General features: G+C 43.0%; 1 protein-coding gene across 1 annotated transcript in view; it reads right to left on the bottom strand.

Annotated features, from left to right (window-relative positions):
- Positions 1-23,384, bottom strand: part of LOC115764156 — a 62,439-nt gene that overhangs the window by 23,231 nt on the left and 15,824 nt on the right. The window contains exon 2 of the mRNA XM_030707032.1: positions 9,783-9,828. The gene's annotated coding sequence lies outside the window, so the exon portion shown is untranslated. The remainder of the gene's footprint in view (positions 1-9,782; positions 9,829-23,384) is intronic.

Here is a 23,384-nt window from a genome sequence, read left to right as displayed (position 1 = left end):
ACTGGCCTCTGTTGCTGTTGTTGTTGTTGGTTTTGCTTGCTTGTCCAATGGCGGACTCATAATTAGATGATTTAAAGTTATCGCGAAAGTTGCGATGCTTGCACCTGGCAGGTGGACCAGCAGCCTTTTTCTCCCCATTGGCTGTTCACTTTGCCAAATGTCTTTTGGAACTTAATTGCAAAGTTTGGCGCTGACTGTGGCCAAATTGATTTTGTTGAACTTTGGCGCATAAATTATGCGATTTTTAAACAGCATAGTGGTTGAGGCACTTATATAAAGATATATATATATACATAGCATGTGCGGCATTCGTTGCCAAAAGCTTTAAAAACATAAATACATACATACAAATAATTTGGCATTAATGAAATTCACTTTGTAGCGGCAGAGCTTTGAACATGCCGCGGGCTCAAAGTAACTGAGAGCATGGACCTTTCTCCAGGACCAAGCAGAACAGGGCAGGATAATGAGCACACACGAGGCTGATGATCTTTTGAGAAGTGTGTGTGTGTGTGGGTGTGGGTGTGTTGGCCTATGTTTGCCTGTATGCAGAATGGATTAAAAAACTTTTGATTAACCTTATCAAAAGCAAAAGCAGTGTAAACATCGCACAGACACAGCAATCAGTACAGCGATGCCAACAAGGATGCGTGCTTCGAGCAGCAAAAAGTCTCATGCAAGTTGTTAAAAGAAAATAAGTAACTTTTTGACAGGCTGCCGCTGCCTCTACCTCTGCCTCTGCCTCTGCTGCTTCTCAGCACACAAAGCTCACACGAGCTAAACTGTCAGCCTAAATGTTTTCTTTTTGTTGCTACTCTTATAGTTGTTGTTTTTTTTTTCGTTGTTCTTCCTCTTTGCACAAAGCAAAAGCATAGCAAAAAGTTTTTATTTTTAAGAAGGCAACTCGCTTAGCCTTTTACATCGTGCAGGGCAAGGCAAATAAATTAAAATAAATGCAAGAGGGCAGCAGAGTAAGTCGCTTCAAATTTTATGAAGTATGGAGTATTCAAAGATGATAAATTGTTTCTTAAGATTTCAAAGCATTGAGATGTTATTTATAGCGCAATCCAGCCTTGGATTTCTGTAGTAAGTCGAAACTCTTAAAAATATGTTGGCGTGCACCCATCAGGATAGCTAAAAGGACATGCTCTTTATTATTGTCCGTGATACGGGGCAATATGGCACACTGAGTAAACGCTAGGTAAAAAACTCATTAGTGCTGTCGTTGCTCATGCTCATAACAATTATGTCTCATCAGCTGCATAAAAGAAAACCTTCGCCTTTCATTTGTTTAGAACTTTCATATTTTCTAATTTAAATTAAAGCACAAAAAAAGCATAATTACACATGAACGCATTGTAGTTGACAAAGCAACTGCTTTAAGACAAATTTTTAATAATTTTTGTCAACTCCCATCCATATTTAGTTTCATTGTTGTCGGGCGTTGCCAGCACAACGGCTCCATTGTCCCTGTTGTGGCCTAATCAACCGACTAGGTAAGGAACTGCTTTCGTTGAACATATTCATATAAATTGTTTCGTCTCAAGTGCACAAAAGAACAAGTTCGGTTTTCATATTTAAAACATTCATATTTTCTTAATTAAATTAAAATAAAATAAAGGGGAGTCTGTCCTCCTTCTTCCGACAAAAATTCACATGTCTGCATTGTAGTTGACAAAACTATCACATGGAAAGAAATATGTTTATTAGTACTAACTTCCATTCATTTTCCATTTCTCTGTTGTTTTTTAATAAAATATTTTTGCTTTCTTCTTTGTGAAAATAAAATTTTAAATAAACACATCAAATAGAGAATCGCACCATCAGCTGAACCGTATCTCTTAAGGCTAACTGTCTGGGCGAACTTTTTTCATGTCATTAAAATAATTGATTAGTAAGGTTTTCGTGCTGTAAAGTATGTTTTTTCGTGCTGATAAATCCACAAGCTTATCAATTTTCGTATTCAAATATTCCCTCATTAACAGTTTTATGCTTCATTAATATTACTTTATACCCTGTATATCCATTCACACTGTAAAAAACAATATTCTAGTTTGGATATGTTTTCCAGCTATTCACTAAAGGGACACAGATGCATTCTGAAAGCGACAAGGACATTAGAAAAATACGTTCACATGTATTGGAAAATATTAACTTTTGAATATGGAATGTATGTATGTGTATGCTAGACTTCCTGATTGATTAATTCGCCATCCCACTGCCAATTACCAGAAGCTTTTAATGCTGGCTTTTAAGAAAGAAATAGTGAGCAAAGTCGCTTGAGTCCTAGGTGCAGGGTATCTCTAAGTAGAGCACACACAACCAAAAGCATACTCGTATTTTTCCATAACTTTTTTCTGTTTTACCTTTAAGTGCAATAAAGCCACAATTTGGCAGCCGCAAACGCACACACACACGCACACACACACACACGTCCATGTAAATGTCTCTCAAGTGTCGCACCTTTTACGCATTTACGATTTTTAATAGGATTTGCGGGTACAAAAATAAAAGCCAACGTCGGGGCGTCACGTTTACACAGTTAAATGTGCTTATCGCTGGGGCGTCGCACTTCAATCAGTCAGCTGAAGGGTTGGGGGGCGTGGCCCAAGAAGCAACGATGTTGTTTTCTGTTTGCTCTCAAGGAATTAACATGTCACATTTGACGTGCGTGTTCCGCTCCCTCTGTGCCTCATATTTGTGTGTGACATCCGGCGTTGCCTTTTTCTTGATTGCCAAATGAGCATTACTTGATTACCCGCAATTGCATTTGCTGTAGTCGTTTTGCGGTACACACACACACACTGACACACACACTCGCACAGAGCGCCTAATTGCCGCATATGCGACATAAAAACCCTGATTTTTAACTTTGCGCTGGCAGCGCTGCTTACAGCATACTTGACATTACTGCGACTGCGGCTGCAAGCATTTTAGGTCAAAATGCTCAAAAAATATGGAAACTACATAATACTTTAAAACTGTGTGTGTGTGTGTGTGTGTGTGTGTGTGTGTGTGTGTGTGTGTGTGCACTTGTACATAAATGCTGCAACAGCTAGCAGTAGTTTTGTGCTGCATTTAATTACATTCGCCAAGTGGGCGGCAGCGGGAGGTGGAGACATTCGAAACACTTTTCGCACGGCCTCGGCGTCCGCCAACCGCCAGCTGCAAGTTGCTGGTTGCAAGTTGCAAGTTGTTTTGTGCCAGCTAAAAACCCGAATGCAACGCATTTCATTAACACAGCGCAACTTCAGCACAACAATGGCAAGACAAATACACACACAAATGCACACACTAAGGAGAAATTCCTTTTTTTGTTTTTCTGTGCTTGTCGCCAAACATCTAGCGATCCAGGCAGCAGCCAGGCATCTGGGCAGACACTTCAGCCGTAAGCCAAATGCTGCCTGGCATATATATATATATATATATATAAATGCACACACATAAAACAGTCACACACAGACACACACACACACACACACACACACACACACACACACACACACACACACATACACAAAAAAAACAATGCACGCACGCACACACATTGCTGACGACCTCAATTTCCAGCCCATAAACATTTGTCCGCAGGGCAGAAATAAAAAGTGAAAAGACTCAAAAATCGGTTTACATTGTGGGTCGGTCAATGGACCGAATTTCATGTAAAATAAAAATTAGTAACAGAAACAAATTTCAACTATACAAATATAAACAAAAGACAGCTGAGCATAATACTACCTGATATAAAAGCCAGAATCCGCTTGATTTAAATACCCCTTAATTGGCCAACTAAGCCTTTTACCTTTTTAGTTTTTAATTTAAAAAAAAACATGTGGTACCTATTTTCTTTAAGCCCATTTTGAGTGACATGAATATGTAAATATTTGTCCAAAGGGGAAACCACAAATTTCTTTTGTAGCATAGATAGAGATTAAATACATATCTTGTTCGTGACTTTCATTTATGAGAGAACTTTTAAATAAATTTTTCAAAATATAATTTCCGCGAATGAAGGGTTGCTCGTTTTGGAACGTGTTCGTTATGGGAGCTTTCATTTTTCTCATTTTTCTATGACATATTCAAAGATTTCAAAAGAGAGTTTAATAAACACAATATTCAATATTCGATATAGTGAAGAAATAATATCTGTGCTTCCTTGGTATCTCCCAGTCGAGTAACCCGGGCCAGAACACTCTTACTTGTTTGTCAATTCATTGGGATTAAATTGAGGGTTGAGTGGCGCTCGAAATTAGTTCAGATAGGATACAGGAAATATTATCGTAATAAAAATATGATGGTAATAAATATTCAAAATATCGTAAATTTTATTGTAGTTTAAAAATAAATGCACAGCTATCTTTAACATATATATGCACTCTTTTATGTCGCCAACGATATTTTAAAGTATTTAGGCGATGGAAAATAATAAAGACCAAAAATCATTAGCGTAGGTGGATGGCTATAAAAATATAAATATATTTGTGGAACAAATGACACCTTAAAAGTTTATTTCATTTACTTTGCTTTGAATATATTATGAATACGTATTTTGTTTTGTATTTGGTTTTCGAATTCAGCTAAGATTGTAATAAATATTTAGTATTTTCTACTTGCATATGAAAAACTCTATTCATATTCTACCTAGCTGTAAGTTTGGGTAACAACATTATTGCCCTGGTCGAACAAGAGGCAAGGTTTCTTGTGGAGCCGAAGGCAACATGTTTACACAAGCAAAACAACAGACATATGTACATGTATGCGTACATATTAATATATTTATAGAGATAGTTGCTGTTACATGTGCTATCTTCAATATACGCAGACAGAAAGCGGCAGCGGGCGAGTCAATACGCTGCCTTAATTGCTTACAAGTTGTTTTTGTTCTTGTCGCCGGCCGTGTTTATCGTTTAAAGTGGAAAGCCTGACCCCAACTGACCCGGCAATTGGCCGACTGACCAACCGACTGTCCAACCGACCGGCCGACTGACAACGGACATCGTTTTGTCGGCCCCAGTCTGTCGGCATTGATTTTTATTGAGCTCTGCAACCTCCCTCTCGACGCCACGAATATATATCTACGAAGCGGGCCTCAAACTGCCCATTTTATGACATTTTTAATTACTTATTTTGCTTAAAACTGTGTGCGGAGTAGGCGAATAAACAAATGTTGTCGCAAATTCTCTCTGTGTGTGTGTGTGTGTGTGTGTGGGAGGGTAGGTTATAGATGTATAGAATCAGCTTTATCCATGTTGGCTTCATACACTTGCAAAAATATGGCTTCGTTTATAGGCAAATAAAATAATGAAAATTGCGATACGAGAATGCTTCTCAGCAGCAGCGGTACCAGCAACAGAGAGAGTGAGAGAGAGAGAGAGAGAGCAGCGGAATCATCACCAGGAGTCCTTTGTTTGTCTTTTATTAGGATAGTAAAAGTCTTTATTGTTGCTCTGCACGCTGCTGTTCGAGGCTGGAATTGTTGTCCGGCCTGTCTGCCAGTCAGACGGCCAGCCACTTGACCAGGCCCAGCATAATGACGACAATGACGATGCCGTTGTTCTTGTTGTTATTCTGACCTTTTGTCCAGCAGCCTGGCCGCTGGGGCATTGGGGCGCTGCCCTGGCAAATTTTTATATAGTTTACCATATTGCTTTGTCATTGTTGCTGTTGTTGTTGTTGTTGTTGCTGCTGTTGCCGCTGTTCCTACAGCTACTGCCTTTTGCTGCAAATATTTTTGAAAGAATGAGGCCAAAAGGCAAACTCTAAGCATGGCATCATTTGGAACGCAACCACAATCCGGCCGAGGGACATTGACGAGAGGACAAACAAGTGCTGCCAGCTGTGTGTAACTCAATTCTCGGCGTTGTCTATGCTGATGTCTAAATGGACATATGCAATTCGGAGCTGGCTCGCATTTTGATTGTGTTCATTTAGCTAAGTTTTATGCTGATTTACTTAGGCCGCAGCCAGAACGACAGAGCGACAGCCATTTACGACATTTTAACGCCTCAGTGATAAAATCTGAGCACGCGATATATAAACCCCTGGTCAGGCAATAAACTGGGCGCACAATGAACCGCAAAATGGCGCAAAACTCATTGAATTTAGACTGTCGAACTTAATGCCTGTATCTTTGAAGTTTATCCTATTCAATTTACAATTTTCAATACCGAATGAATTGGGTCGTTGGGGCTCACAGTTTGTTTGATTGAAATTAATTTCAAATGTCGTTTCTCACTTGGCGCACGCCACAGTTACCAGGGCGACCCTGACCTCGGGTGCAAAGGGTTCGCCGGATTGTCTTTGTGCCTTACCCTTACCCAGCCGGCTGCCGTGTATCTAATGAATATTTAAAATCCAGCACGCCCTGCAGACACAGACGCACACACACTCACACACACACAAGCTCACTCACACACACACAGAAAGAGCTCTCATGCTGGTTGCGCTGGCAGCGCATTAAATAAAATTGACAAGTATATTGAATGTGAAATTTATTTAAATAACCCGAAATCGTTGGCGCTTAAATAAATCCAGTTTAAGTGCGGATTTTCGTCTATGCGACGTGCACAAAAGGTAAGCACAGCGTCTATACAATACTTAAAAAGTAGCTGACCCTGCAGCCCAGCTAAATGGTATTTCAGTTTAAAGCACATGTGTTTGCCAACGTTTTTCTCGACTGACCATGCCTTGGCTTTAAAGTAATAAAATATGTTTGATATAACGCATACGCCACGTGGTACGGCAGCTATCTAGCGATATGTGTGCTTGGCTGCCAACCCTGACGCCGCCATCAGCCCCAGAACTCATCTCATTTCGCATCAACAATGTAGCAAAGTTTCTGGGCCATCGCAGACCGCAGCGGGTTTCAGCATTGAAATAGCAGAAATTTTGATTTTACGACCTTGTTGCCATCATTAACGTTATTTTATGATGACGCTGAAACGACCTCAAAATATTGTGGCGCAACTTCTCTTGGCCCTGGGACTTGCACTGGCTTAGCACGGCCCCCACCAGCAAGCTATGATGCTCGGAAGTATAAGTAAAAAACCAATAAATGTTAATGAAAATACAAGAGACAAAGTTTAGTTTTGGCGGCAGGGGCAACGCCAGCCCCCGCTGCAGCATGTGTGAGCCTACTTTGTTCCTGTTGCCGCCTCCCGAACGATTATGTTATTGTGTGCGTGGCATCGAACATAAGCTGATAATATTATTGCGCTATTAATGGGCTCAGGTTTTTATGGGACTTTTAATCGCTTTTGTTACAGTTACCAAAGTTGCAACTATAACTTGACAATGCTCAATGCCGCACACAAAGGGATCGAAGAAAATGTTGCGTGTGACTATGTATCTCCAACTCTCTCTCTCTCACTCTTTCTCTCTCTCAATTTGCTCGCTCTCTGTCTTGGCTTTTTTTTGTGTGGCTAGCAGTCAATGCAACATTTAGTTGCGGCCAAAGGCAAAAACTAATTGCGAAGCCAAACGCACTGCCAACAACTGTGGCTGTGGCAAGGTGTGCGCCGCAAGCGGAAAAGCAATTTAGCAAATTCTTTGTCGTTTGGCAAATAGAAAAACCAACTGCGAGTGGCTGCCCACCCCTTTAGCTGCCTGCTGCAAAATCAATTTTAATGACACGATGGAGAAAAAGCAGAGCGCTAAATATATACCCCATATATATACCCCATATATATATATATATATATATATATATATATATATGTATAGAAAACCGCTTGAATAGCAAAGAACTGAAGCGAAGCCGACAAACTCAAATGGCACGTCTATAAAACGCCTCAGACCCTAAATGCACTGCAATTGCTTCACGGGGGTGACATATGCAACCAGTCATTGCTTTTGTTGTGGTTGCAACGAATGAAAACATGGGTAAACACCACAAAAGTTTAGAAATAACTTAGAAAACCAAAACCCAAATACCCTAACTTGATATTTACAGATAAAAGTATTATTACAAAATAAAAAAATTGTTTGCTTGGGCGGAGATTGGACAAGCTTTTCATGGCGGACTGTAAATCTTTCTCTGGAATGCCTCTTCACATAATTCATGCCTTTAAGTGTATTCAAGCCGACATAAGGTGTATTGTACACACTTTGCTGCTGCTGCTGCTGCTGGAGGGAGCATCGCATAAAAGGTGTAATGAAGGAGCAGCCAGAAGAAGGTATTTCTTTGTCGCGTTGGCTTGTCGCAATTAACGTTCGCGGAAATTCCTGGCAGTCAAGCAAGCAACGGCAGCTGGCAGCCGGCGGTAGGCAAGCAGCGAGCCAAGCAACGCGCTGGTGCGTAAATAGCACGGAAGTCGTTGGGCCCACGCGGCGTATACGTGCTTTAAGCAAGAGAGCGGGAGAGAGAGAGAGAGAGAGAGAGCCTCAAGCTAGCAAGTGACCTTCTCTAGGAGTGTGTGTCAACTACTTTTGTTGCATGCTGCATGTTGCATGTTGCATGTGCTTGGCAAATAGCACTTGGCTTAGTATGGCTTCATGTCGTCCCCAACCTGCATTTAGCGACTTCTTTTTTTGTTCGCTGTGACAATTTGGCGGCCTACTTGTCGTTGGCATGCCATATGCCAGCCGTACACAAAACAATTGCAGCCATTACAGTTTGTAATTTGGTAATCAGCCATACGAATCTGCATAATGGCAATTCGAGCAGCAGTAGCAGTTGGAGCAGCAGTAGCAGTAAAAGTGCGGCGGGCTTCGCTGCCGTTTAGGTAAACCAGGCAAGAAAAGTTGCCAACTTTTAATTGAAGTGAAAACGACGATAACGACAGCATTGTTGGCATTGCTATAGCTTTGTTGCCAGCCCAAGGGGCTCTGAATGAGGACTCCGCATGGGGCTTTAACACACACACACGCACACATACACACAGATACACGGGCCCTGGCACACACATGTCGTCATGGCGTGCGCCATTGCAAAAACAGTTGCGGAATTGCTTTTTAAGCCCACAGCGCGTAGCATAAAAAAGCAGCAGAGCCGTACTCTAGGGTCCCAGGGATTGTGCTGGGCTGCTCTGCGAGGGGGCGCTGCAATTGGGATGGGAGGACTAAGCCTTTAAAACTCCAAACTTTTGAGCTGCTTGAAGTTTGGGGCTATGCGTATTTGCCTTTGTGGTCCGCGCACACACACACACATGCATATATCCCTTATTCAGCTCGTATTGGGCAATGTGCAATGTTTTGCTTGTCTATGGGTCGTTGCTAACCTGTTGCCGCGCCTAGCCCTTAGACTGGCTATCAAAGTGTTCTTTGCGATAGCACGGCAAACTTGCCAGTAAATGACCTTGAAGGGAGTGGCTAGCAGGTTGGTTCGTGGCGGAGGGGTGGTGAGTGGGCATTGCTTGCATAGCAGCACGCAAATATGTCGCCTGGCCCAGCTGTGGCCGTGGCACACGCCGGCGTGCCATATTCAAGACGTCGCCTTGAAGAACCCCGTGCGCCTGCCTAGCTACCAGACGACTCGCCTGCCAGCCTGGCTTTGATTTATTGATTTTAGTCTTGGCACACAGCATACAAAATGAGGCGATATTTGCCGGGCCCCCATTCGGGCCACATGTGGCTGCTGGAGCTCAGCAGCGCAGGACCCGCCGCAGTGTATATCCATTAGCTGCCGCCAGTGCCAGTGCCAGTGGCAGTGCCAACTGCTGTTTAATAAGCCACCACATTTAAAATATGCCAGATAACTAGAAAGTGGAATGCAGCTGCAGGCCAAGTCTGCTTCAGCAAATGGCGCAAGTTCAATTAAATCAAAGCTCGAGCATATTTCTTACCCGTTAGACAGTTCCGGCGCCAGACGCTGTCTGCTGGCGGCAATGTCTGCAAGTAAAAATGGGAAGACAAATTAAATTACGTTTAAAGTGCAAGTGGACCAAAAAAAAAAATAATAAATGCCTGACTTTGCTATGAAATGTGAACAAAAAATATACGTAATATGAACGGCATTGAATTGATATGCTGAAGCCAAGTAAAATCAAATTGCAAAAGAAGCGTGCTCAACCTTCAGATATCCTCATGGGAGTTGTAAAGTATGTATATCTTAAAAATTATAATACAGATTATAATAATTGCTGAAGACTTCGCTTTTTTTATATAATGCATAATAAAGATAATCATTTAAGTTATATAATTATACATTCTTCCTTTATTTATTCGCTTGATAAAGATAAGACCGCAGTAATCGATTCCAGCGCAAACTAAAACATGTCAAAAATAATCAATTAAGAAAATAAAGGTATTGATAAATCGAGAATTAATATAGCTGGAACGAACGGCTAAGCTAAGCTACGATTTTTCTTTAATTATATACTATAATTTGAGAGTTCATACTTCTGTGTGTGTAGAGTGTAAAGTGTGTTGAGAATTGAGGACTCTCTGTGGATTACTGAAGTAATTCACTAAATAAACGAACCTGAAACAATGCTGTTCATTATGTCGGCACACACACTTAAATTGGCCTTTAACATTAGTTGGCACAGATATGCCCATTTCGAGCTACGTCATCATTGCAGAGTATAAGAAAAGAATCCGCCAAAGTGTGAGAAATGGAACCGGCGAACGCCTCGCGCAATGAAACGGAATAGAATCAAGGCAACAAAAAGAAAAATGAATTGAGACTACACATAAAAGAAATGAAATCCATGTGGGCGGTGGCAGGAACCGGCAAGGCGAAGCCAAGACAGACCGGGCGCAAGATAAGTAAGAGAACAAAATTAAATTGGACATTTATCAAGAGATTTTTATTGATGCCCCAAGTGCCGGCCAGAGCAAACACAAGCACAAATACAAGCACAAGCACAAATACAAACACAAACACACACGACGGGGCGCCACAGCCGACTGGAGACAAAGTCAAGTGGCAGGAACGACAAATGCGGGCAATTATCGTTTTGAGTGTAAAGTTTTATTGGCAAGCGGAAAGTTGATTTTATTTAAATGTTGCCACTGGCGATGGCAGCAACAAATTGCGGCAAGACACGCAAGCATAAATTAGAGACACGCCCCTCCCCTCCCCTCTTTCCACCAGCTCAGGTTGGCTAACTAATTGCGGCCATTAGTGAAGCGGCAACAACAACAGCAGCAATGGAAACAATTATTGCGCATTTAATCACCTGCTGAAATTGTAATTGTGTTGCATACTTTTTGGCTGCCACTGTACGTACATACTTTTCTGTCTACAAATAATTACACGGCCAGCAAAACAAGGGCCCCATAAAACAAAACCCGAAGGCCGTCGACTAGAGAAATTCAGACGAAACATGAATTGTTGCCAACGCGATTTTGAATTTATTGCATGAAATTAACTTTCACAAAATAATTCACATAACTTTGGGGCGTGCCGAAGGGCCAGCCAAAGTGGCTTAATAAAATAATTTATGGTTTGGCAAAATGCCCATTTACCGCCACACAGCCCCAACCCTTGTCTTACTCTCCGCCTCTCTCTTTCTCTCTCTCTCGCTCTCTTGCTCGCTCTATCTGTGCGGATGAGCGCTTGTAAGTCTGTCCGGGCGCAGTCAAGTGCAAAAAACAAAGCAAATTAATTGCAAGTCAAAGCGAACCTTTGACTCCATGAACACAACGCACCTTTGCACACACAATTACACGCACACACTCAGACACACACACACACACACACACACACACACAGAAGTGCTATGGCAATGCCTTCATCAATATATCCTTTAAAGCCCAGCTAGCAGAGCCTAATCAAATGGGACAGCAGCTGCTTTTCCCGGGCTGCTTTACAGGCTGCTGTCCAGTGATGCGTACCTAATATGCCTTTGGCCATGGACACGCCCCTTTGACCGGATAAATGTGTATCTGACAGGGGGGCTGGGCCATGCCCGTTATAGCCCGTTGCCTTTGACTGAGCCAAAACCAAGGCAAACCAACTCTCTGGCCACCGAAGCATTGGACTGCCGGAATCAACAGCTGCCAAACAGTTGCCACGCAACTTCATGTTATCCAGAAGCATTTTCACGCGTTTTTTGTCAACAAATTTCACATCCCATTAGCCAGGCGTAAATTGTGGCAGCAATAGAGCATCATTTTATTTCATTAATTGAAGTAATGGATTCGATATCGAGCTCGAGCTCGAAATCAAAGCTGCCACTCATAAGTTGTAAGTGGTTCGGTTCGGTTCGGATCCCAGCTTCATCTTTTAGGGTTTCTGTTGTTGTGCGTTTCTCATTTCTCGTTTCCTTTCTATCTGCCTGACACGTTTGACAGCCTGGCGTTTGTCTTTGCTTAGTGGTTGCCTAGCAGACAAATGACAAAAATCCAAAAAACAGACAACATATCGACAAACATATACCCTTTCAATGGGTTTTCTCTTACGACAAGACGATTTAAGCTATCTTTAACCAAAAGCTACTTTTTCTATGAACCCCCGCTCCTCACGCTGATAAAAGTTGTTGTAAATCAATTAATTTAACTAAATTAATATTATTTTATTTGCAACAATATTGTCTAATGATGTATAAATTAACTTATTATTTTCTCAATTGCTTAAGAAATCATAATTGTACGATCTGGCAGCAAATATGTAAGGCCTGCATCAAGAAAAGCAGCTATATCCACTTTATTATTCGTCGTACTTCTTCTTTATATAGAAGACGTACCACACAGTTGCACAGCTGAAACACTTTTTAAAAGGGCATCTAGTATGCTCAATAGAAGCAGTCAAAATTGACAAAGGGCACATGTGACAAAGATGGCGACGTCGGGAGCTGCTGCTGCTGCTTAGGGCTGGTTGCTGCAGCAACTTCTTACACTTGAGGTGACAGTGCAACATGTGCGATTGTCGAGTGTCAGCGGCAAGCATGCCACAGACAATTCCAGTAAAAGCTTTGCGCCGCGGACAGTTGCGGGTGCTGGCGGCTGAAATTAAACGCGACCCTCCAGCCACCCGGCCCGGCCACATCCTGCGCTGAAAGTGTTATCGTGGCAGTTGCAGCGATGCGGCTAAGCATCATAACTCAAGTCAGTGCCTGGCGACTTGTCCTGCCACTCGTGCAGCGTGAAAAACCTGCCAAGATGCTGAAGAGTCATCCTAAGGCGTCGCTGCCAGCATTATGCATGCGTCCCAAAGCAGCAGCAGCAGCAGCTGTTCCAGCAGCAGCATCTGCCTTTGCATGCACTTAACATGTTGTACCACAAAATCGTCAGCCATATGCGGCGCATATTAATTTGATGGCACTCATATTTATGCCAAAGCAAAGCGATTTCCTTCTCTATGCTGTGTTGCCTGCTTCTGCTTCTGTCACTGTTGTTGCGACATTTTTTGACAAGTTGCACTCAGAGTCAGCGTCAGTGTCGCTGGCGAGTCGTTGTTGCATTTGCAATGCGAACAGGAGTCGCAGCAGCTGGTGCAGTTGCTTTGCATATGGACGGACAAGTGGAAACAGAGGCAGCCCAGAGAAGGGCGCTATGGCAACTGCAGCTTCAACTGCCCCCCCATTGCGACTTTTCATCTTTTTTCGCAGCACTTTTGCTTCGTTTTTTTTTTGTTGTTGTTCTGGCGCATTCTACTTTAATTATTTCAGCGATGCTGCCGAAGCCACTGGTAACGACATCAAATTTACATACGCAATTTCATTGTTGCCGCAGGATCTGGCCATTGTCATGCTGCTTGTTGTCCGTCGCAGTCGCCGTCGCCGTTGCCGTTGCCGCCGCTTGTTGCAGTTTGCCTCGTCTGTCTGTCCCTTGCCACAAACGCATTTTATATTCAAATTTTTTCGCTGTTGTCTGGCAGTCATCGCAAATTCTGCCAATAGTTTGGCTTCCTTTTTGTTTCTGTGCACTTGACTTTTGCTTGGGGCCTGTTGTGTAACCTCTGTTGTCGTGGCCCCTCCCCCACTCCACAAAAACTCCACTTGCTGCTTATGTGCTCATAATAATCAGTTGCAGTTACCGCCCCCGCTCGAATTTAGCGTCGATTTTACAGGCACTTACACACACACACACGCGCACACCCGAACCCAGTCGGAGCTATAGCCAACAATAACAAGTTTCTGTATGACAGAGGGCATAGAAGATTTGTGCAAATTTATGGAACAGCCAGGCTAAGAGCAAGCAGTTGCAGATTCCATTTACATATGATTACATAGAACAGAATATCATGGTCGACAGTCTTCGGCACTTGTATAATTCAAATGCAGCAGGAACTGCCTCGAAAGGATAACGAAACCACTTGGAATATATCCTTAACATTATTTTTTTTTAGTTTCTTGTATCGTAAATACAACAATTGTTTGTCTAACGATACAATAAATGAATTTTGATAGCTGAAAATAGGGAGATCATTTATAATTTAAAATACGGATTATTAACATATTTGTCGAATAGCTATTGAATATATAAATTCAATCCCAGGATGTTATGGCTACACTTACAGAAAAGTGTAATAGAGTTGGACTTCGCTGCATGCCTCAAAAGCACGAAAAACAAAGAAACAATAAATTCCGATAAGGCAAGATAAAGTCATAGAATCTAATTTCACACCTATCTCGTACTATCGATAAAAATAGTTGAGAGGAACGCGTCATTTGCACACATCTATTTACCAAAATCTAATTTAAGGATCATGACCAATATGTCGCGTTTTGCAGCTCTACCGGAGAAGGTAGCGTTGCGTAACGCAATATGTAGTCTGCTAACTTATTTTTGCATAAGCTGTAATGTATGCATAATTATTCTAAATAAGTTGCCATCTATGGCTTTTAATGCCTTTCGCGGCAGATTGTTTATGAAGTTGAAGTGCAGTTGATGCTTTGGGGCTGTCCAAATGTCAACAGACAGCTTTTAGGCCTCTTGATAGCTGGGACTCTTCTCAAGTTAAATGTGACGCAATAATGGGCCGAAAAATTTGCATTTCTTTTGGAGTGGCAAATGCAATAAACTCCAAAATAAAAGCAAATAAAAAGTAATCAGAATTTCAGATTTGGCCATAAAGAAAAATAAACACACGGGCTAACAGAGCCAAAAGGAATTAAAAAGTGTGCTAAATAATTCATTTTTGAATTAAAATATAAATCACTTTCACACCATTTTGCCGGCCGCCATCGACACACACAGCCCTCCCTTCCAGCTCGCCCCTTGTTGCTTTCTCGTACTCGTCCTTTTTTTCCAGGACACTTGTTTATTTTATTACTTTTGAACGACGCACAATGCAAATGAGCGGGCAAGAGGAAGCGGCGAAAGAGAGTCAGGCAACGCGAAATCTTTTTAATATAAAACTGAATTACTTTGAGCAGCGATTTCCGAGAATGTCCCGAGTGCCCCGCACATTAAAATTGACGAACTGTAAAGGCGTTGGCACGCCCACAATTCTACTCCGAGCCCTCCCAATGGCCCAGCAGCAGCAGCGGCACCCAGGCTGCCATGTTTGCCACAGCAGGTCGCCTTGGGTTATTAGGGTAGCTTATTAACGTGGCCAAGAGCACGATATAGACCATGACATAGCCAGGGCATCATTATCGAGTGCTTTGCGGCGACGCCTACCTATCCACCCCGCTAGCGCAAGCAATTTGAACGCGCTGCGTTCTTTTTTAATAGGATTGCGTTTTTGGGAATTACCTGAGCTTAAGGCGAAGTGCTGACAGAGTGGGCCCAGACGGTCGAGCGACCACAGGAAGCGGAAGGGGCAGCGGATATGAAAACGGCAACGGACACTTTTAATTTCTCAAAATGGCAACTCGCTGACATCCGCCTGGCGCATTCGATTCATTGATTTAATGCAGAATAACAGAGCGGATGCGGGTTACGGCTACAGCTTCCCGACTGAGCGGGCAGGCAGGTGGGCTGGCAGGATGCTGAAAACTGGCTGCTTTTCTTTCATTACCCATCTTGGCAGCGGCGGAGAATTATTGAGACTTGTTGCAAAAGTTCATATCGTGCGAAATAATTCAGAAAATGCCACAGTGCCACAGTCTGCTGGCATGCCCACAGCCAAAGGTGGCCAACTGGCTGCTGGCTTTCAACCTGGTTACCTGTCTGCCTGGCTGGCATTGCTGGAATGGCTTGAGAGTGCAGCGCCCGGCACAGCTACCCCAACCCGGCTTGTCATTTGTGTTTGTGAAATATGCGTTCAATTTTTTACGCTGCATTTTTCGCTTATCTGCCAACTGGCAACTGGCAGCAACTGCAGCTCCAGCCCCAGCCCCAGCCGCAACCACGCTAAGGGGAGCGCACACATATCAGACAGCGGAGAAGAAAATGCTCATATCACGTATACGCAATGTTGTGGCTTGTTGGTTTTCTTTTGGGAGCGTGCTAGCACACTGCAAATTAGCCGCGTAACAGGGGGAACTTATAGAGGCGGACGGGCGGGCAGAGCTGCCTGAAGGACTGCTGTGGTATGTGATAATTTACTCATTTCATGTGCCATTAGCTGTCAAGAGGCGCCGCGCTGCCATTAATGTTCACGTCTGTCTCTCGACATGTACATATAAGTACATATCTCTATGTGCGGCAAGGGTCGTGGTTGGGCCCGGTTCTCGGTTCTAAGTTCTTGTCACTTCATATTTATGTTTTATATTTTAGTTAGTTCGTGTTGCTCGCTCGTTCGCTCTTGTGCCACATATTTATTATGGCGCACTTTTGTGGCGGCTGCCTCTTTCAGCTGAGCTTTGCAGCCTGTGACCCGTTTTGGACATTGCATATCTGCGCTGTATCTCAAAAACTTTCCCATGCTACACACAACACAACATCAACTCGAGCAAGCACAAGAGCTAGAAAAAAGAGCGCAGCCTGGCGGGACAATGGCTTTAGCACTTGCTGTTGCCGCCTGTCCGCTGTTGCACTTGAGCACTTCCTGTGGCCTCTCCAAATACACACACTCACACACTCACACACTCGCACACACATACTGCTATCGTTGCACAGACAATGGCAGCTGCGCTTTTGCAGACGTTTTTGGTGGCGCTTCCAGGCGCTACAGAGTCAGAGTCCCCGGCTGTGACCTAAATTTTTACCAAATTGGATAAATTTTTCGCATTTTCGGTTTACTATTTCTTTTTTTTTTCACTTTTTTTTTTGCTGCAACGCTGCGACGGCGACTATTTTAGTTGTTGTTGTTGTGGTTTTGCCTGCTCAGCTGCTCAGCAATTCAGCTTATTGTTGCCGTTGTTGTTGCAATTTCTCGCCACATTTGATTTATCTTGCCTTATGTACAAGCCAAGCAACATATAAGTGCGAGTATGTACAATATTGTGCCATATCAAGTTTTTTTTTTGCCCGCTGCCTTTATCTCTCGCCATTGCTTTTTTGTCGCCCAAGTGAGTGTGTGTACGTGTGTGTGTGTGAAATGAGTCACCGACTGGTTCACTTAAGCGGCCGCAACTACTCCAGCTACAGCTTGAGCGTCAGCTTCAGCTTCTGCTTTTGCTTGTTTGCCACTTGTATCTCTAGAATTGAATCTCGCCCAGTCGGCGTCTTCGTCAGTCAGTAACCAGCAGCTGCAAAAACAACAACAGATACAACAGGAATAAGAAGCGCTGCTCGCTTTGTCGTCTCTTTGGCCGCAGCGCTTTTTGTTTGAGGTTTGCCCGTTGCCCGTTGTCCTATTTTGGCTACGTGTTAGGCATAGCAGTAAGTTGTTAGTCAAGGATTGGGTTGTATGTCCGGGCTGGTCTCTGTGTCGCCCGAAGCTTTTAATCATGATTTACGAGCTGCTGCGACAGACAGACCAGAGGTAAATATAAATGGAATTTTAAAATGTGATCTGATTTAATTATGCAAGGCTGCCCGAACTGTAGGCAACAGCCAGGTTCTGGCAGTCGGGCGGACAGAGCACGTTTGGTTTCTTTTGTTATTTTATATTTGTTTGTCAGCCCAAAAAAACCAGACAAGCCACGCGTCCAAAACAGGAGAGCTTGGCGCCATAGCTGATCATTTGTTAGACGGAAACCAGCAGCAGATGGTAGAGCATAAAAAAAGAACTCTCTAACTGTCACCGTAACAGCATCATGAACAACAAAGAAATAAAACTCTTAGCTAATTGAATTTGCATTGATTCCTAGTACTTGGGCTACATAAGTCATAAGCAATAAGTATGTGCCCAATTTGATTTGTAAGCGTATTTCCTGGACATTCTACACAGTATAGTATATTTTAATTCTTCTCCTTATCGAATTGGCTTTTTACGTTGAGGGTGTTTCATTCGAAAGAAAAACAAAAGAAATATTATCAAACAAGTTTAGTGTTTATACTTATATCTTGGTTTTTGTTTCAAGCAAGCGTTTGGTTTTACCATAAAAAGCGTAGCATATCTTTATGGTTATCATTAAACAAAAATTATCATCTTACTTTTTCTCGAACAACAAAGTGCACATAGTTTTCAATAAGCTCTTTTTGCGAGTGTATAAGTTTTAGCTATGAAAACTAAACCTAAAAGAGCTTACAAATATTTACCATTTTAACGGACATGAAAATTTCTCGCAGTTGGAAAATCTAAGTTCCCTTTCCCATGTCATGAGCTCATGTATAAGAGTTTTAAAGTAACAAGCAATAGTAGATACACAAAGTTCAATAACTTAAGAGTAACATATAACAAAAATCTTGCATCACATAAATGAATATTAAAAGCAGTTTTAAGATGAAATCTGAGGATACTTAAGTTTACTTTTAGCAATACAAACAACAGTTTTCAAACGAAACTTGTATCTTTTGGAAAATAAATTTGTATTATATACAACAAACGTTTCTCCCATGCAAATTCCTTTGCATTGCCAATTCACTGACTCCCACTTTTACATGTGCCCAGTAAAACATGCCCCGTCACGATATTTTGTTGTTATTGTTATTTTTATGCCTGCATGCTCTGTGCGTCCTAAGCTAACCCTTGTCGACGGCTGGAGCTACTGACTGCTCTCATTGGATCTGTTGTGGTCTGGACAGCTGCTGCTCTCGCTTTACCCACGCTTGGCATATTCTTTTGTTTTGCCCTCGGCACTCGCTCCGCTGCACTTTGTTATATTGCAGCCAATTGGCCGTGGCGTAGGCAGCCGGCACAAGGAATTTATGCAGCATGTTGTCTATTAGCTATTAGGGTCAATGTTTTTGCCACCGCTCGCATTCGTGTTTGCATGTGGCTAGGTTTTGTGGCATCTTTAAAAATCAAATTCCAACAAATGGGCGCGGGCGTTCGGCATGCGAATACATAATGTTGATGTTGATGGGGCCCCATTGTGTGTTGAAAACATGCTATGCAAATTGCAAAGGAACAATTTCAAATGAGACATATTCAAAAAAAGGAAAATGCGAAAGAAAAGGAACAAAAAGCGCACAAGTAGTCACCCAAATCCCCGAGCACGACACCGCACACAAACACAAATAGCAGCGAATATGCGTGCGCACGTGTGCGTGTGGTATTTGTATACATATATGCGCAAATATACAAGTATTTGCAGTTCTAACATCAAACGATTTGCTGTCGATGCTCACAGCTTCTGCTAGTCCTGGGCGTCCTTTTCGCCCCCGTCGAGTGTCGAACGTCGAATGTCGAACGTCAACAACGTTGTTTTCTTTGCCGCTGCCATCGTTGACATCGTCATTTTCATCGTCATCGCCATAGCCATCGCCATCGCATAGTCAATATGTTTTCATTCAATTTGCAAAACATTTTCATAAAATTTCCCACAAGAAAAACATTGCGCACATCTAAATGTATATGTGTATATAGTATACTGATATTCCTACGCTTGGCTGATATGCAAGAAACTTTGGCATGCGAGGCACAGCCTCGGCATTGGCAATGGGAAATTATGCGAAATGTGCTCGATTTGCGTAAACAAGCCGGAAATGATGCTGCTTGCTGCCTGCTGTCCATTTTCAAAATGAGCACTACTATTCGAGGGGTGGCACTGATTCCCCCTTTTCCCTTTTCCTTTTTCCCTTTCTCCCTTTCTCTCTTTCTCTCTTTGTAGCCACAACCGGCTTGCAAAGTATTTATGCATTTATTTATTTGGCAAAAGGATCAGTCGCGTCTCCGCGCTCGGACTCATTGTGTGCCTATTATGCTAATTGAACAGTATAAAAAGCGGGCCACAAAATAAGCAAAACTCGAGCTGAAGTTTATAGGCGGTGCGCGTGCTCTGAGCCCCAAAATAGGCCTCGGAGCGGACCGAACCAAAGGCTCATAAAAATTTTACTCGCAGCACAACTGAAAAGTATGTAAATGTCCCGAGCACGGGGCGAATGAGCAAATATTTTTAATAAAGTTCATGTCCTAAGCTGCTTTGCTGACCAAACGCTCCACGCAACATAATTAGAGCATTGCCAAGTTGAAGTTGTTGTTGTTGTTGTTGTTGTTGTTGTTGCTGCTGTTGCTGGAGCTGTTCTTGTGGTTATTGCAAATTGAATTAGTAGCCGCCGCAGGAAGTCGACAGCCAGCAAAAATCCTTTTCCCCATTTGCCTTTATGCTACGTGCCAGGCAAATCAAAGGCATTGCCTCCGCCTCCACGTCCGCCTCCGCCGACCTGCCGTTAACCACAAATGGAAATGCAAATTTTCTGTTGCCGACGCGACCGCAGCCCATTGTATATCCACCAGCCCCGGTCCCTGCCCCGCCGCAGCCGCGACCCATTGCAGCAATTTAATTTCTTAAGCAATTTTCATAATCTGCAGCAAATTGTTTCTGAATGCTGCCGGGTCTCGACCCAACCGACGCTGACGCTGGCCTGTTACATTTTATGCAGTTGGCTGTTAGGGCTGGCTGCATTTCAGCCACAAGGCAGCTGTCTTCTCAGCCTCCCCACAACCCACCGCCCACCGCCCGCCACCCACTGCCCACGATCCACCTGCCACCCCAAGCCCTCACGCGCACGATTTCGTAATGCACTAGGCAAAGTTTTAGCTATTTTTTATTAATTTTCACTCGCTGCCTCTTGCGCCAGCCTTTGACCAATGACCTCGTCGCGCCCTTGAGCCACGCCCATCGCGCTCTCGCCACCGCCTGCTGCATAATTAAAATTGCAGTTAAATTCTAAGCGCGGCCACCGGCAACTGACGCAGCAGCTGCTGCTGCTGCTTCTTTAGCATCGTTCACACCAAACAAATATAGCTTGCAGGAAGTCTATGAGATACCCTGTAAGCATATTTCTCATTCAATACGTGACAATATTTCAGAAAGGATTTGACAGCTTCATATTAAATATAGAATATTAAAAGTGTTTTACGTATAGAATATTATATGCCTGGAGAAATACTTTCTAAGCCCTTCATAAGCTATTTTGCTTTTCCAGATACAATAGAAAGTGACAACTTGCCAATTTGTGGAAAATTTTCAAAACTTATTTGGCGATAAAAATAGTTGATATTTTACATATAATATATATACAAATATTCTTAAAAGGGTTTGTTCCCGTTTAATATTAACTTCTGTAGATAACAATTAGTACATTTAACAATTGTTAAGCAAAAATGTGTCTCAATCCCAAGAGTATTATCTAATTTGCACATGATACCTATTTAGATGTGCATCTCTCTTAATGGCAATAGTTAGATTTGGAGTAGTTTGAACTGTTCTTAAGCGCTTTGCTGCTGCTTGGCAGCTGGGCCAAAAGCTTTTTGCCATGCAATTGCCTCACAATGTGGCATTTAGGTTTTGCCAACTATTTGGTGTGCTGCTTGCGGGCATTTAACAGCACCTGACAGCCGTCTCCCCAACTAACTATATCCTGTTTGCCCAGCTGCCCATTGACTGCAGCTAATTGTCGCCCCATGGGCGTCGTATTTGGCATGGCCAAATTTCGCACACACAAAAACCAATTAAGACGCCCGCGGCATGTTGTTGCATGGCCCAAAACACCCGACCGACCTGCTTACACCCACGGGGCGCAGTGAGCTGTGCGTGATAAATCAAATTTGGTTGCCTTAACAATATTTGCACATACGGCGTCCTGCAAAACACAAATCAAATCAAATTAAAACATAAAGCGTGCCTGTGTGCATGTGTGTGTGTGTGTGTGTGTATGTAACACATGAACATATGTTCAGGCGGTAAGCGGTGAGCCGTTGAGGCTGAGGGTTTGAGCTGAATTGGATATAGTCGTTTATTATTCCGGGCGCATGCAGCCGCCATGTTGAGCCTAGCGACGCGTTTATGACGCTGACAGAATTATGAGGCCTACATGCGTTGATTTCTGATGCTGCCGCTGTCGTCGTCGCCGTCGCCGTCGCGTGTCTCCCCTTTAAATATTTTCACGCAAATAAACTAAACTGTAAGCCGATGCGCAGCACAGGCTTTCAAATGGTTTTTGCAGCAAATAGAAGAAAAAAAAATCAGAAAATCGCAAAACGTGCTTCACATATTTGCTGAACATGGCTCATCCTCCGGCTCTTACCCATGCCCATGCCCATCATAAATACATCAGCCGGGTGCAGGCCTGCCAGGAACACTTGAAGCCAGCGACATCATCGCAGACGCCGCCTGTCGCTGGCAGCGTGTCACGCGACCTGTCAGCAAGCATAATCTGACATTTTTATTAAAATGTTTGCGCAGTGAACATTAACTGCGACAACTTAGAGGCCCGGCCAGACCCTGAGGAGCAGGACACCAGTACACCAGGACTGCCTGACACTGAGCCCGACTCTGCCTGTGGGCATCCAGTGCTTGAGCCGGTGCTCGCCCTGCTGCTCACTTGATAATCATCTTATTTGTCATTTGCCCAGCTCATCATTGATTGTCCTGTGCTTCCTGTGCGCAGCATGATGAGCTGTGCTTCTGCTGCTAAACACGCTAAGTAAGTGTTCCTTTGTGCGCATTTCGCACCTGCCCTTTGTTAGCTTTGTTTCGCTCGGCTTGCCTGGCCTTGTCTGGCACACCAAATGTCCGGCACTACCCACTCGTTTTTGCTCTCGTTTAAATCATGATGCAGCATTGCCCTGGCAACTCGTTTGTACAATTAAATTTTAATAGAGCTCCGCAGGACGCTCGCATGCATTTACCCAGTATATTTGTGCGTGACTCTTCAAGTGGAACAATGATGACAACGATGACAATCAATCGCTTATATTGATAAATGCATATATTTATAATATTTACTTCTATTATCACAGCGCAAAGATTGAATCCATTTAATAATGATAATAACATAATAATAATATTTTGTTATAGAAATGATAGACAAAAGAGCAGATATCTGGCAAGCTGCGACTAGATTAGCGCCTAGTTTTCACAACAAAATTCTAAATCATTTTAAATGGTATGAAAAAAAAGGTCTGCTAATGTAACTAGGGATCATTTAAATTCTATTTTAAACCTCGTTTGCTGCATAGCACGCGAGAATAACGTTAGGGTGTGGCATTCAGCTGAAAGTGGCCGTAAGTAGGCAACATAACTGCGCACGGGCAAACATATACATATACGTCAGTT

The sequence above is a fragment of the Drosophila novamexicana genome, unplaced genomic scaffold, assembly GCF_003285875.2.
Source record: "Drosophila novamexicana strain 15010-1031.04,08,12 unplaced genomic scaffold, DnovRS2.1 tig00000817-arrow-arrow-pilon, whole genome shotgun sequence".
NCBI classification, from domain to species: domain Eukaryota; kingdom Metazoa; phylum Arthropoda; class Insecta; order Diptera; family Drosophilidae; genus Drosophila; species Drosophila novamexicana.
The sequence above is the reverse complement of the archived record's forward strand: the minus strand, read 5'-3'. Positions and strand labels throughout refer to the sequence as shown.